Here is a 15,445-nt window from a genome sequence, read left to right on the forward strand (position 1 = left end):
TTGTACTCAGTGTTTAAGGTTTGTCTTTCTGCCTGAAGCATTAACCACTTTCAAGTTGTTGGGAGAAAAGGTAGAATCAATCCCCTTGAAGGTGTCATCTTTCTCTTGAGGGTATGTATAGTCACCTGTCCTGGTTTAAGCCCAGCCGGTAACAAAGCACCATGAAGCCGCTCGCTCACTGTCCCCACCCTGGCTCTGGTGGGAAGAGGAGAAAACATAAAGAAAAGCTTGTGGGTCAAGACAAGAAGAGGGAGGGATCACTCACTGGTTATGGTCATGGGTGAAAGACAGACTCAACTTGGGGCAAAACCAAAATCAATTTAATTTACTACCAATGAAATAAAAAATAGTGAGAAGTAAACCCAAACCTTAGAACACCTTCCCCCCATCCCTCCGTTCTTCCCAGGCTCAACTTTACTCCCAATATCTCTACCTCCTCCCCCCAGAAGCACAGGGGGATGGGGAATGGGGGTTGGGGTCAGTTCATCACACGTTGTCTCTGTTGCTCCTTCCTCCTCAGGGGGAGGACTCCTCACTCTTCCCCTGCACCAGCGTGGGGTCCCTCCCATGGGCTGCAGTCCTTCATGAACTTCTCCGGCATGGGTCCTTTCCATGGGCTGCAGTCCTTCAGGCACAGACTGCTCCAGTGCGGGCTTTCCCATGGAGTCACGGCCATCTTCAGGGGCAACCCCCTGTGCCAATGTGTGCTCTTCCAGGGGCTTCAGGTGGGCACCTGCTTCCCTGCTCCCCTCCATGGGCTGGCGGGGGACAGCCTGCAGTCTCACCACGGGGTTCAGGGTCATCCCCTCCTCTGGCGCACCTCCTCCCCCACCTTCCTCACTGATCTTGGTGTCTGCACAGGGGTTTCTCTCACATTATGCTTCACTCTCTGCTGCAGGTTCCCCCTCTTAAATCTGTTCTCCCGGAGGCACTACCACCATCACTGATGGGCTCGGCCTTGGCCAGAGGTGGGTCCGACTTGGAGCCAGGAAGCTTCTAGCAGCTTCTTGCAGGAGCCACCCCTGCAGCACCTCCCCTGCTACCAAAACCCTGCCACACAAACCCAAAATATCACGTCTTAACTCAGTTACAATATTAACACCAAAGGAAAATACGTATTGATGTTTTAGATAAAGTGCACTTCTGTATGGTTCATTACAAGATCCTGCATGCATTCTTAGAGTGAAATAAGTTATTCATTCTTTTGTAAGTGCATAAACATATAACCAAATAAATTCAGGTAAGACACTGTATTTTTTCTCTGTATGTGATACGGTCTCATATATTCAGCAGCCTTGTCAGATCAATAACTAACTTCTAGATCTTGACAACAAAACCAGCTCATCTTGCCTTTGCCATGTGACATCACATGTGCTTGGGATTCTGGGGGACAATTTTTCACCTGAAGTTTCTGTTGCAAATTTATATATATATGTATCTATATATAAAAAGATGGATTGCTCTAGGGAGCTGGAACACTGTTTATTTCTAGGGGGCAGTTGAGTTTAAAATATCCAGCAAACATCTGAATGAGAAATAAAAACTTATTTTATCTTGGTGTCATTGTGCTTATGTCTGGTTTTTCCAACCTATTCCAGTTACGTAATTTCAGTTACTTCTTCTGAATACCTTCATATAGGACAGTAAATGCTGTGTTTTGATGGCCTTTCAAAACTATGTCGAGAACAATCACAGTATGTAAGAAAGATAGAGAGGTCGGTGTATTTTGGTGCATTATTATGAGTGCTGTGCGGATAAATCTGTGATATACATAGAGGAGAAATTTAGTTCAGGTACTGCAATTTTGTTTTGTTTCTTTTTTATGCCTTTTTTTAAAAAAAAAATGTTTCCAATGAATCAAGAGACAGACTGAAAAATTTACTCTAAAAGAGGAAAGATACCATCAAGAAATCTCCCCAAATCCCCTTTTCTATGTTCTTCTCCCTTTTTTATGTAGATGATGACGAGGTGTTGATAAACATGGCTCTGTGTATCAGTCTTTAATTTGTTAATCAGGATATAAGAATCTTTCTTAGAATCTGAGGCTGGACAAGATTTTAGGAAAAAATCTGTATAGGTGGCATTCAGTAAGTCTATTGAACATCTATGAAACGGGCTGTTAGGTAATTCCTTGGCAAATTGTTTGAAGTCAAAAATAATTCTAGTACTTTATTGTAAATCAGGTGACTTGTTGGTTTCTAGGTACTGTAGATGTAGGTATGATTGAAATATTTGAACTAAGCAGTTTTAAAGGAGTTTTAATGCTGGAATTAAAATTACAATGTAATAAGAAACAGTGTCCTAGGTGATGCTCTTGATGTTCTGTGAACAGAGTGGGTAGTGGGACCTGAGGGAGTCTAGATATAAAACATTTGGGGAAAAGTCTTCACAGATAATTCTGATTAAATAAAACCTAAAATTTATATATGATCCCTGACAATGGAAACTTTAGAAAAGAAAAGAGGAAAAGTTGTCATAGTTACATTTCCTTTTTTGTGTAGGTGAGATATCTAATTAGATGTGGCTTTGTGTTTTGTTGAAGTTTTGCTGAAAATATTCCGTGTATTTAGAAGCTGTAAAGAGTGCTGCCTTAGCCTGTTTAATTAAGTGAGTCTCATATCTGTTCTCACTTCACCTCCAATTCCCTCTAAGGTGCGACTATAGTTGCAAAGGGATGATAAGGATAAAGAAGTAGTGTGCTAGAGCTTGCTGGGTGCAGGAGGAAGAGTGTTTTCAGTCAGTCAAAGTGGACAAAAGGGTAAGGGATGGCTCTCAAGGTTACTGTATTTTATACAAGTTTCATGCTGGCTAGAGAAAAGAGACTGATGTTTACTTCAGCGAGGCAAGTCTAACCAGTGCTAGAAAATCCTCAAGAAAGGCAGAGAAACAAACAAAGATACCTGACTCCAAGTCTGCACATCATAGAACTAGGTATTGTATCTGTGATTATAAAGCAAGTTACTTGGAGGTGGTGGAATTACTAAAATGCTTTTGTTATGAAAGAAACTGTGAAAGAAATAGTAACAGCATTAAGACAAATGTCAGACTTTGGAAAAAATATTGTGTGATTCTAAAAAGAAATAATTGGTTACATTTTTAGCAGTTGCGACATCAGGATGACAGTAAATGGTAACAAACAATAAAAAATGTAAGTGTTGAAATGGGACACCCTGCATGGAATATAGCTGCAAAGAGATAATAAGCAAAAGATTAAAAACATCGTGTGCTAGAGTTTGCAGGGAGTAAGAGGAAGAGCATTTTCTTTTTGCTTGATGTGATACCGACATTTACAGTCTGAGTTAACTTTGGTGCAACACTGGTTTAACTGAAAGCTGGCATGTTCAAGTAATTTCCTGAAAAAATAACATAGGATTTTACTTTTAGATTTTTATTCTAAATCAGGTAAATTGTGGTTTTGGCTAAATTTCAGATATTGAGATAGGGAATATACCCTCCACTGAAGATAGAGGAGCTGCTAATAATAAGACAGAGGAGCTGCTAATAATAAGACAATATTGAGCTGTGTGGTATGACTAAATCTATAAAATAGCAACTATCTTCAACTCAGTTTCAGATATTCCTCTACCCAAAATGGAGGCAGAGTGTTTGCGGAAAAAGAGGCATGAGGACCTGTGAAATATAGAGAGAAGAAATAGTGAATAAAAAATGGACCTAGGTTGCTGAGGCACTGAAAGCGTGGTCCTGAGAAAAGTGGGAGATTTAAGGGACTGAGGAAGAGACAAATAGAATTTCTGTTCTTGCCATTCCAGTCCTCTTTTACAATTTGATTACTGTTGGCTATAGGGGATAAATATTTCTTACCTGCATGCAAACAGGTTAATATCAAAGAAGTACCTGCCTGCATGATGAATTTAATCTCCTACAAGGAGTGGTCTCAAGTGTTGTTGAATACTCTGAATAAAACAAAGTAGGGTTTTAAAAGTCAAATAGTTTAATTGGTGCAAAATTAGAAGTGTTTTGTTGGAAAAAATATGGTAAAAGAACAAGATTTTTAAGTTTTAGACTGGACTTCAGTACAATAACCAGATATTGGTCATTTTTTTAGTGTAGAAGTACATTGAGAATTTGGGTGGTTTTGCCTTTAAAATCTGCTCATGTTGGTTTTGGTTTGGAGCTGGAGAGGAAAATTCTTGAGGTCTTCTCTAAAGCTGTGGAAAGCACCTTTAAAATGAAGTTTTCATTGAGTTTGTTAAGAAAGGAGGAACTAATTTGTCAGTTGAGCCCCCCATGTTGTTATAAAAGTATGTATTCTGCATAGTTAAATAAAATGTAATTGCTGGTGCCTTAATAAAGCAGTAGTTGGATATGGATCCCTGTGTACTTTTATTGCTATTCATAACTACTGGGTCTCCATAGGTCTACACCCTCTAATCCTTATTGAACTATTAATCCGCATGCAGCTAGCCCCACTGAGCAAAGTGTTTCCAAGTTTGACTTCAGGTTTTGACCCTTTTATAGTGCAGGCTGAAAAGATAAATCAGTGTTGTATCTTGGGGAAGTCAGTTGTTGGATGAATTTGTGCGATTCTTCACTTGTGCTCCCTGGTTAGGCTGAAGTAGCTGCTCTACTCAATGAATTGCTTGGAAATTCTTACTGGTTTTTAGAAAAACCTGCTACTGGCAACGTAGCTTTAAAATGTGTATGGGCTTAGAGAATGCGTGCAGTTGGTATGCACCTCTGATAGGAAATACATCAAATTCTCTTTCATTTGTTTGATAATCTCTGATTTGTTGACTTCCCAGAAGTTATTCTGTGTTTGGTATACCATAACCCTGTTTGCTTTCAAGAGAGCTGGTGCAATCACACAAAAATGGTAATTGTCAAATCCAGTCCATTTAATCTTTTTTTATATGTTTATTTAAGATTTTTGCTGCTCTAGAGCTGTTCCTCTTTGTCCTTCACATGCTGCCTTCCCAAAGTGAAAATGCAATTTCTACAGTAATCTCCAGATTTAGGAAACCGGGGGAGAGTTCTGCTACTGTTACTTGTACAAAGTGTTCTTGAAATTGTAGAAGTTATTCTCTCGCTTTGGGCAAAGCAGGTGACGGCAAATTCTGGACAAGCCAGTTAGTTTTCCGATTGAATCATATACAGTCCTGCAGGTTTGATATTTGGAGCTAAGGGTTAGGGACTCTGACCACAGGTAGGTATGCTTACAGGGCTTTTCTTCCCATAATGCTTTTTGCAACAACTGTTAAAAATTATATGAGGTTTACTTGTCACTAAAGTTTATAAATTGCTTCAAGAGCATTCTAATTGAATTCTTCTTTCCTTTCAAAATCATTGGTTTATTAATAATTGTTATCAAGCAGTTCTCTATCACCTGTTTTAAAAAAAAGAAATGCCACACGTTAGTGTAAAAATGTTTCATGCACATATAGGTAGACTAGTCAGTCATCAGCAACCCCTGACATATGACTCAATTGAGTGCTGATAGTGTTTTGAAAACAGGACAGTTTCATAGTTTTTCTGTTTATGATCTCTAAATCCTGAACATCTTGTTAAAAAAACCTCACAAAACCCAGTTTAGGGCATTTTGTAAAGAAGAGTATAGAGCACTAGTGTCTTTTTAGGAAATTATTGCATATTTGGATTTTTTTTTTACCCTCTGCTTACAAAGTGATCAGAAAGAGTCAGCATTAATCAGTAAATCTGAATAAAGAGGTTATGTACTATCTATAACTTAGAGGATTTCAGTAAACAATCTTTACTTACAATAATTGCAATATTAGCAGCAGAACAGGTAGATGGTTTGCTTTGCCGAATTTCTGCCAATTCCCTCACTTTGTTTTGATTCCAACAAAAACAGGGTCTGTAAGAATAAAAAGGTGGAACCTCATTAATAAAATTTAGCAGTTCTGATGGCCAAATCACTGAAAGGAAGAACCTAAGAAAGTTTTCTAGTCTTTACCACCATGTACTGGAGATCTGTGGCCTCTGAAATAGAGCACTACACCATGTGTTGCGGGAGGGAAACAGATCTGCAAACTTATAACCAGTTAGCCCATTGGCAGTGTGGTGCATGCATCTATCTATCTATCCTAAATAAAATCATCTCAATATTTGTTTCTTAAGCTTGGAAACATATCAGAAACACCCTGAGGCGCACATTTCAGATGTTATAGTTGTTTTTTGGTTTTGTTTTTTTTTTTTTTAAACTGTTATTAGATGTTAGAACCTGGGGAGCATTTCCATTTTTTTGTACTGGAGAGTTATAAGATCTATATTATTTTATTCTTGCTTACCATCTTAGAATGATATTCTGTACATTCTTCAGAGTGTGTCAGTCTCTTGTTATATCTTCACTTTTTCTTCTGAATTACAGGGTTTTCTGCCTGGAAAAAGAGTAAAATCTTACGTGGTCCTTTTGTGGCTGTGGTCAAACCATCCCTGCAGTACTTCAGAAGGGCTTTCCCCTCTTTCCTCTTGTGGTGTTGACAAACTTGTTTATTAGTTGCTTGAGCTTGCAGACCCAGTCTTGCAGACTTCTTAAAAGAAGCTGCCCCTCAATGTTGTAAGTGTTGTTGTTATTGAATCCCATATTCAAAATTACGAAGTTTTTGCTTTACTTCAGGTACAATTAGAATATATTCAGAGGGTTGGGTTTTGGTTTTTTTTTAGATGAGGAAAACTTTCAGAAAATGTCATGCTTTTGAATTTCCTGTCTTTGTGTGGGGTGGAGTATGGAAATAAATACCAGTTCTTGTAGGATTTTTGACCTGGTTAAATTAAATGCTAACTTTGTAATGCAAGAATGATTTTTTTTTCTTTTTTTCTTTTTTGTAGTTTGACAAGCTTCTAACTAAACATTTTTATTTCTGACATTTGAAAGGTGCTGAGCATGTTCAGGTCCTATTGACAGCTAGCATAATTCAGCATCTTTAAAGACCAAGCAATTTTTTATTTAATTTCAGACAGAATTTTAGTGTTAATGACTACCGATGGGTCTCCCGCATCTTTCTGGCTCTGAAACTTTTATGAGAAATGCTACATATATTTTTTGTAGGAAGATTCATGTTTTCTGTGAGACAGCTTTTCTGCTGCATACTCACCAAGTGCTTGTCTTGCAAGAGGAGAGAGGTGGTAAGTTCAACAGAACTGTTCAGTTGCTTTGTGTAACGTGTTGCCATAATCAGATGGGTAGTGATAGTGTAGTGCATTTGTACAGAATCAACCTGGAGAGTGAAGTGCATTTTTCTTCCTCTGGCTTTGTTACTAAACTCCAACATGTGACGGAATCAGTATTTTGTTTCATAAAAATGATGTGTCTAGCACATAATGGCTAATTTGGAATCGTGAAATTTTATTGACTGCTGTGCTGCTTATAAAATTGTTACAAAACAGTTCAAATTGGAAAAGCTTTGAATCCAAAGAGAATAAATTTCATGTGAATGCCTTTAATTAAATTTTGCTTAATTTAAATAATGTAATTTGTATTGATTATGCTGCTGCAGTTCATTTGGATTTTTATTTTTAATTAACATTCAGTAATCTTATTTTACCTTCCAAAGCTATTCATAAAATGACTGTGAAGAAAATGCAAGTTAATTTAATTAACACTTATATACATTTATTAAACCAAAATCAGGCCATAATTTGTCCCCCTCCGCTCCTTTGTGAAGGTATGTTGTACATAGTAATATTTCTTACAAGGACAACAATCCAATTTTATTTGGATTCCTCCCCCCTCCCCTGAGCAAATCTGTGCTCATAGAGTCCTAAAATGGTGTAGGTGCTTCTTTTGTTCTATCTACGTCAGAGGCTGCCAGCACTACCTTCTGAAGCTGCTGGGATGATTACTAAAGTGCAGCAAAATCCTGTTATTTCCTTGTGCATCCTGTAACTTGCTCCGTGGCTTTTCCCTATTAGCTGGTGTCTGTGCTGCATTGAAACGCAGTCTCAAACTTGGATGACCTCTTAATAATTTTCTGGCAAGGAAGTTGCCAGCTGATAGTACTACATATGTTGAAAACAATCCAGAATGAAAGACTTGCTGTATTAACTGAGACCATGAATGCTGTGTTAAGGCTTATTGCTATTACTTGATTTTTTTTTTGCCCCCCTCTTTGTTGGTGTTATGAGCGGTTTGAAAAGAGAGTTTAAGATTATTTTGAGGCAAGACAGGTGATATACATGCATTTATTTATAAGTATGCAGTGATAAACATGCAATTTATTTCTGCATCTGTGCATGTGAAGGAGGAGTCATGTAAAGTGAAGGTTACTGGAAATGTTCAAGGGCAGAGAAGCTGAACAGAAAGCAGGGCTGAACAGCTAATAGCTTGGCAAATGTCTGTACCTTAACACTGGACTGGAAAAGTGAAGATATGGAGCTAGCTGAGTTCACAGAGGTCTTTGCAAATATTTGTGCAAGACAGAAAGCTTTCTAAGTGGTAGCCTCAAACACCAGGTTTTGAACTTTGATTAACAGTTTACTTAAATTGTTAGAAAGATTGAACTATTGTTGACTCATTAAGTAAAAGTATCTTTTTCTTAGAAGTAATTACTTCAGATACTGGTAACATAGTGGTGCTATGTTAATTGTGTCACACATTCTGTCATAAGGGGAGACCTTATCACTCTCTACAACTGCCTGAAAGGAGGCTGTAGCGAGGTGGGTGTCAGTCTCTTCTCCCAAGTAGGAAGCAATAGGATGAGAGGAAATGGCCTCAAGATGCGCCAGGGGAGGTTTGGACTGGATATTAGGAAAACTTTTTTCACCGAAGGGTTATCAAGCCTTGGAACAGGCTGCTCAGGGAAGTGGTTGTGTCACCATCCCTGGGGGTGTTTAAAAGACATGTAGACTTCATGCTTAGGGACATGGTTTAGTGGTGGCCTTGGCAGTGTTAGGTTAATGGTTGGACTTGATGACTTTAAAGGTCTTTTCCAACCTAAACGATTCTGTGATTCTATGATTCTATACCAGAGCAGCAGCTTAAAAGTGCTGAGCTAATCACACCTTACTGTTACAGCTGGAAGCAAAATTATGTGGGATGTTGACAAACTAGACAGAAATCTTTAGCAGTTTGTGTTCTGAGGTGAATGTGCTTTCCAGGGTCTCTCATTTCTGGTTGTTGTGTCTCCTCTTAGTTTGTGATTGGATGACTGATAGGTTTTATTGTTCTTCATGATAAAATCATAGCAGCAAGCAACTCTGTGAATTGTCCCATCTGTTCTTTCTGCAGTTATTATGATTCCTGCCTGTATGCATAGGTTGGAAAGATAGTTGACAGTAAAAGAATATTCCTTTCCAAATTGTTTCTTCAGTGCCTTTTTATATGGGCACACATTTGTGTGTTTGCCTAGCCTGTAGTTATGTGGTTATGTTTGCCTTTCAGGCTTACGTATGATTAAGCATTTTCAAATTAATTAACAATAATGTTGTGTAAAAGCATTGCGAAGCAGCATACATGCTTATTTGCCAGCTTTATTCATCTCTTACTTCCCTAGTAATGCACAGTGGGTCTCCCTGTCATTAGTGTAAGCTAATAATTGTACTTATTTGTTTTTCTCTTTCTTAAGTGTCCTACTAACAATACAGCAAGAAATGAAGTACAAAAAGCTGTGTTTAAGGTATTATCTAGATGAACCATAGAGATTTTGCAAGTATTAATAAGGCTATTTTTTATTGAACAGTAATGAATTTGGATCTTTTGCATGAATGATCTGCACGTATTCGCTTAAAAATATAATTCATAATGCAGATTCCTTGATTTGCTTTGCTTTATTTTCTCCCTCTACATAATTTATAAATGAATTAGTTGGTTACTTAAAATAATGTTTAAACTATTTTGCATTGCTGTCTGTATTCTGTTTTGTCTCCAGTTGCAAATACTTGAAAACACATGAATATATGTTGAAAAACTGAAGGAGTAATTAGATGATCAGCTTTGACTGTGTTGATACTGTGAATCTTCAGAAATAAGATACAAGAAGTTTATTGATACTGTAGGACTTTTGAAAGCAAGTTAGAATTGATTTAGTTGTTTTCTCAGAACTAGTTATAAATGAAAATGCTGACAATTAGCCAATGAAGGTTTTTTTTAAATACTTTTAAAGTTTTTGCACTGCTTTAATTTCATCCTTAAGAAAATTAGTTGTTGACTTTTTGCAGTAATATTAGGTCATAGATATCATAGCTGAATAAAGCAAGTGTGCAGAGGTCTGGCAAATGGACTCTGCTTCAGTAAGTCTAAAAAGGGAAGGCTCTGAGTTAGGCAGAGGGGATTCATGTCACATTTGTTATCTTAGTCCTTTAATAACTGTAGTGACCAGAGACATGAATGCAAATCTTTTCATGTCATTTCCATCATTATTTGGCTATGTCTATAAAAATTACTAGTGATAAACTCTGTTCTGTGCAAACTCTGAAAGACACTGATAAAGAGCTTTTCAGAAGAAAGAATATAAAGTCAGGTGACACACAGAAGTGCTGTTTCTTGAGGGCTTCCCTAGTGGGTAAATCTTACAGAATTTCTTCAAATTTTAAATACAGTGAAATGAGGAAAAAATTGATTTTTTTGAAAAGACATTCCATTTTTTCCTTTCTTTTTTTGTCCCACCCCCCTTTTTCTTTTTTCCCCCTTTTTTTTTTTTTTTAAGCCTTCTATTTGTTGCAGTAGAACTGCTTGGGATTTTGTTGCTGGCTTTTAGAAACTACTGGTAATTACCATGGTTTACTATAGGCAAAAAAAATGAATACAAGTTTTTTGCTGGACTTGAATGCATCATTTATAGTTACAACAGGTGAGAATAAAAATTGTTTTAATGGTATTCTTGTTTTTAATCCTGGAAGGAACACACCTTTATAAAGTGCAGTTTTATGGATAGTTTAGCAGTTCAGAACTTCCTGGACCAAGAAACCACTTAGATTCTTCAGAATTTTTTGTGGACCCTGTGTGGTTTGGTGAATACCAGAAGGTGTTGCAGGAGTGTCACTGAGTATGATGATGAACAAGCTCCAGAGTACTGCAACTGTGTTGTGCCTATTGAGATATGTAGATTGGCTGTCGAGTGATTCCTTTACCTCCATAAACCATTAACTCCACTAGCCATTAACCAAAGAAACATTACTTGAATTAGTAGATATCTTATTTAAAATGACGTTTGTCTTTCAGTATAATTTTTTTTTTTTTTTTAAGGTAATGGTCACTTAGGGGTCACTCATACAATAAAGGCACATAGTCTATCAGGTACTTTTAGCAATACTTGGCATCCTGGTTGAATTTGTGGTCATAGTTATTCTGTTACCCTGTCACTCTTACAAATGACTTTCATTTAGTCTGATTTTGGGGGGAAACTTTGTCATAATCTGAACTGTTACTCCATGTCTGTTGGTGAAAAAATATTTTTCATTCTGTTGTTTGCTCTTTATTATTCCCATTTAGCATCTGACTTTTTTTCCTTGCTTTCCTTCCTGACAGCCCAGAAAAAAAAGTGTTTCACTTCATATATGGCCTTTACTGTAATTGTGAAATTGACTTTCAGTATTGTTTAATCACTGAAACAACCATTCAGCACACTACTTCACTGCAATATAAAAGAATGTGCAAACAACTTTTTAATTATAATACTGAACAGCAGAGACTCTCTATAAGGCAAATTCTAAACATAATCTGCATTCTTTTTTCAATTCTGAAAATGCAATTTTACCTCCTATGTAGGTGAGCATTGGTAGACCTCCTGTCTTCCATCCTTGAGTTCTTAAGCTTTTGTGTTAAGTTTATTCTCTGAACGTTCAATCTTTTTAAGTATTTTTCTGGCAGGTTTAGGCTTTTAGCACTATGAATGGGTCTAGGTACCAGAAAAGATTCATGTCTTCCTGGCCATTCTTAATTCTTACTTCATTTACTGGGAAAACAAGTACAGAAAAATTCTACTTCCAAGTTCAGGAAATACCTTGTTTAAAATTTCATAGTGTCATGTATTTCATTTAGGTTACCATTCGAGAAGCAATTTTCAAAGCAGATGGTTTGCGATAATGAAGACAAGTGAGATGGTAATTCTAATAAGCCACGGGTGAAATTAGCACAACCTGGCCAACAGCCTTAATGCAAGTTCAAAGATGGGAGAAGTTCAGTGAGCAATTGCTTCATTTGATCTTAGAGGATTATTAGTTTATCATGCCATTTTTGGGCTTCTTGTGTATTTTCTCAGAAGGTCTTTAAAATAAAGATTATTTCCATTACTATTTCCTTTGCACCTCCTTTGGGCTAGGACTTCTTTTGTAATCATATCAATTCTCTGATCATAATTTCAATTTTAAGAGGATAACCTCTTTTTTTAAGGCTTCTCTTTCTAAAACCACCATAATAGTCTTTATCTTCAGTTGTTTTTTCCCCCAAGTCTATCCAGACCTTTTAGGTCCTTATACTGAGCACTTCTGACTCAGAATGTCAGGCCTGCTTTTCATAAGATCCAGAAAACTTTAAATTATTCATAGCTGTCACTTCAGAATGACCAGAAGCCACCCTTATGAACATTCATTTTTCTACCTAGAGGCAATTGCTTTGTTTTCCTGTGAATATCTCAAGACCTCCTAAAGTCCCATCTAAGAATGTACGTAGTGTTCTACTTAGTGTGGCAATACCTTTGTTCTCTTATACCAATTGCTGGTGTACTCCTGTTCCTATTTAGAGTTTTGATGTGTCTCTTTTTTTGATAGCTGAATATTTCTGTTTAATCACATCACTAATATATGTTAGTTGATTAACCATCTGCTACTTATTAAAGTCCAAGAAATACTAGCATTTTGTCATAGTTCCTATTCTTTCTCTCCTTTTCAAATTGTTGTTGTTGTTACCTTGCAGTATGTGTAAGTATTGTAAATAAAATATATGTCATTATATTAAGACATTGTATACCATCTGTGTGTGGGCAAGACAAGAATTACAGAAAATCACAACTTAAAGAGTGTTCTCTTTTCTGTTGTCTTAAACTTGTTGAGTTTTAGTGAAAGTGGCTTTTAAAACAGAAAGAATGAAGAAAACCTCATGTTAGGATGAGCACAACTCCCTTTTATTTAGGATACATCGTAGGTACTATTTCCTTTTATTTGAGCATTTTATCTCAGGCCTGAAATCTTTCGTGGTTTAAAAAAATCCAGAAAGGCATTATGAAAACATCCTATTGAAAAAACGCAAGATCATTATTTACGTCTTGGGATAATGTACTGCCTTGTTTCCAAGGTGATATTATTATACTATGCGTGCTGCTAATCGTATTTTAAGAAAAGTATAAGGAAATCAGAGGCCTATATAGATTAGAGCTTAAATAGGTGATAGGAGATGAAATTACGAAGTGTGATCTAATTAACACATCATAAAACTGCAGTTAAGGTAAAGCATTTGTGCTTTAGCACATGCAGGACCAAGAAGTTAAAGGCTGGAAGGGAATTTAGGCTATAATTTGATCTGCTCAAGCCTTTCAAAGTACGTTCAACTGTATCTGTACTGCTGCTGTTAATAACACATTAGCATTGCCAGTAATAAGCTGTAGTGTTTAGGAAGAATATTTTAAAAAGCAGCAAGAATTTCTTCTAACTAATGGTTAAAATATTTATAAATGTAAATCCAACATTTAGCCAAGGTGAGGTCTGGAGGCTATTATATAAGAGTATACTGTTTGATTTGTAATCTGAGTAAGTATATTTTTATCATCAAACAGTCTGCATGGACTAGATATAAGGTTCTTTCCTCACCTCCCCTGTATAGTTCCTTTGCCTTTGAACATCAGTGTGGAGTAGATTGTTTTGCTTGTTGCTAAAATAAAGTATCATTTCATATTCATTTCAAGGGAAAAAATGGTGTTAATAATATGTAACTTGATTGGACAAACATTTTCACAGGGTAAGTAATTTAAAGTAAGATCATGCAGGTAAATTTATCTCAGTAAAAATGAAATTAGCAAAGTTTATTTTCCAACTCTTGGAGCAGAAAAAACCTAAAATTGCATGTTTTCTCTTCTTCAGATATCTTTTATATTGCTCTGTTTGCTGACAATTCTTTGAAAAACAGAAATGACATTTGGGGTCAGCTGGAATTATATCATAGCAAAACAAATATTTGAGTTTCAGTAGCATACATTATTCAAGGTGTTTACTGGAGCACAAGTTTTGGTTTTATATACAATTTTAGCTGTTCATCAGCAGAGGGCAATATAACTTCATACATTTCCTTGAAAGGATTTAATTTGTTGATCTTTTTATTTCTAGTTTTAACTAAAGGAGCACCTACTTGTAAATACTGAGAAAATATGTGAACTCATGATGAAAAAGCAATGAGCTGTGGTATTAGTATTCCTTATGCACTTTCAGAAGGCTGTATAAACTTCCTAGTAGCTGTACCCAATGGGAGGTATCCTCTAAGTTCATAAGTAGACAGTTAATGTCCAGACTTCATGGAGATGGCAAAACATGCTATTGCTTTTTTACTGGATTAGCTGATGCACCCTTAGCAACTAGCTGATGCACCCTTTTAGTGTTTTGTTTTTTTCCTTTCCTTGTTTCCCCCCCCGCCCCCTGCCCCGGGACAGACTCGTGCAATGTTTGGGAGGCTTTCTGTCATTTCTTTTTGTATCTGTTTTGGTTTTACTGTGGGATTAAATCCCTTATGAAGAATTTGTAGTACTTTGCAGACTATGAGTACCTGTGTTGTGAGTTAGGTGTGCTGAGAAGCTGTGCTGTGATAATTAAGAAAAACTAGATACAGTTCTCCATTACAGCTCATTCATTCTGTATGTTGTGACAAGAAGAGTTTTGTTTTATGAGTGGGGTGGTAAAATGAGCCTTTACAGTCCTTAGGAAGTGTATGTACCATAACCTTTTAGTATATATATCATGTTAATACTAATCTCTTATGATAGTTCTTTGATTTTTATGTTGCCATTTATATTTTCATTTAGTTCTTCTTTCAGGACATATCAGGAATCCTAAAATGGATATTCATGTGTGGCAAATTTTTTTTGAAAATATGCTTTCCTATTTCTGATGCTCTTGAGGCATATTCAGAAAGACTTCAGACATATGGTTTCTTGTTTTTCATCTTCTCCTTTGGGCATCACACATTCAAAGAGTCTACTTTACTGTCAGAACATAAATACAATTCCTGCTAACAGCCTGGGACAGGCAGCATTTACCAGTGTTAAAACATGGGGCTAAGATTAAAAGATTTTTGAGTTCTAGCTCCAGCTCTGCCCTTGGCTTCCTGAATGACCTTAGGCAGTTGCATCCATCTCTTTACTTTTGTTTCAAATGCATTGGATAATGGTGGTCATCTTCTATTACCAAAATTGCTTTGAAGATTAATTTACCACTGTTAAAGCTGTAAAATTTAAAATGCAAACAACAGTAGAACTCTAAATACTGCATGCAGAAAAAAATGGCAGAACAGATCATGAAGAATATATGTATTTGGTATAATGTAGCT

General features: G+C 36.5%; 1 protein-coding gene across 18 annotated transcripts in view; it reads left to right on the forward strand.

Moving 5' to 3' along the window:
• Positions 1–15,445, forward strand: part of KDM4C (lysine demethylase 4C) — a 272,053-nt gene that overhangs the window by 71,719 nt on the left and 184,889 nt on the right. The gene's annotated exons all lie outside the window — the stretch shown is intronic.

The sequence above is a fragment of the Haliaeetus albicilla genome, chromosome Z (genome assembly GCF_947461875.1).
Source record: "Haliaeetus albicilla chromosome Z, bHalAlb1.1, whole genome shotgun sequence".
NCBI classification, from domain to species: domain Eukaryota; kingdom Metazoa; phylum Chordata; class Aves; order Accipitriformes; family Accipitridae; genus Haliaeetus; species Haliaeetus albicilla.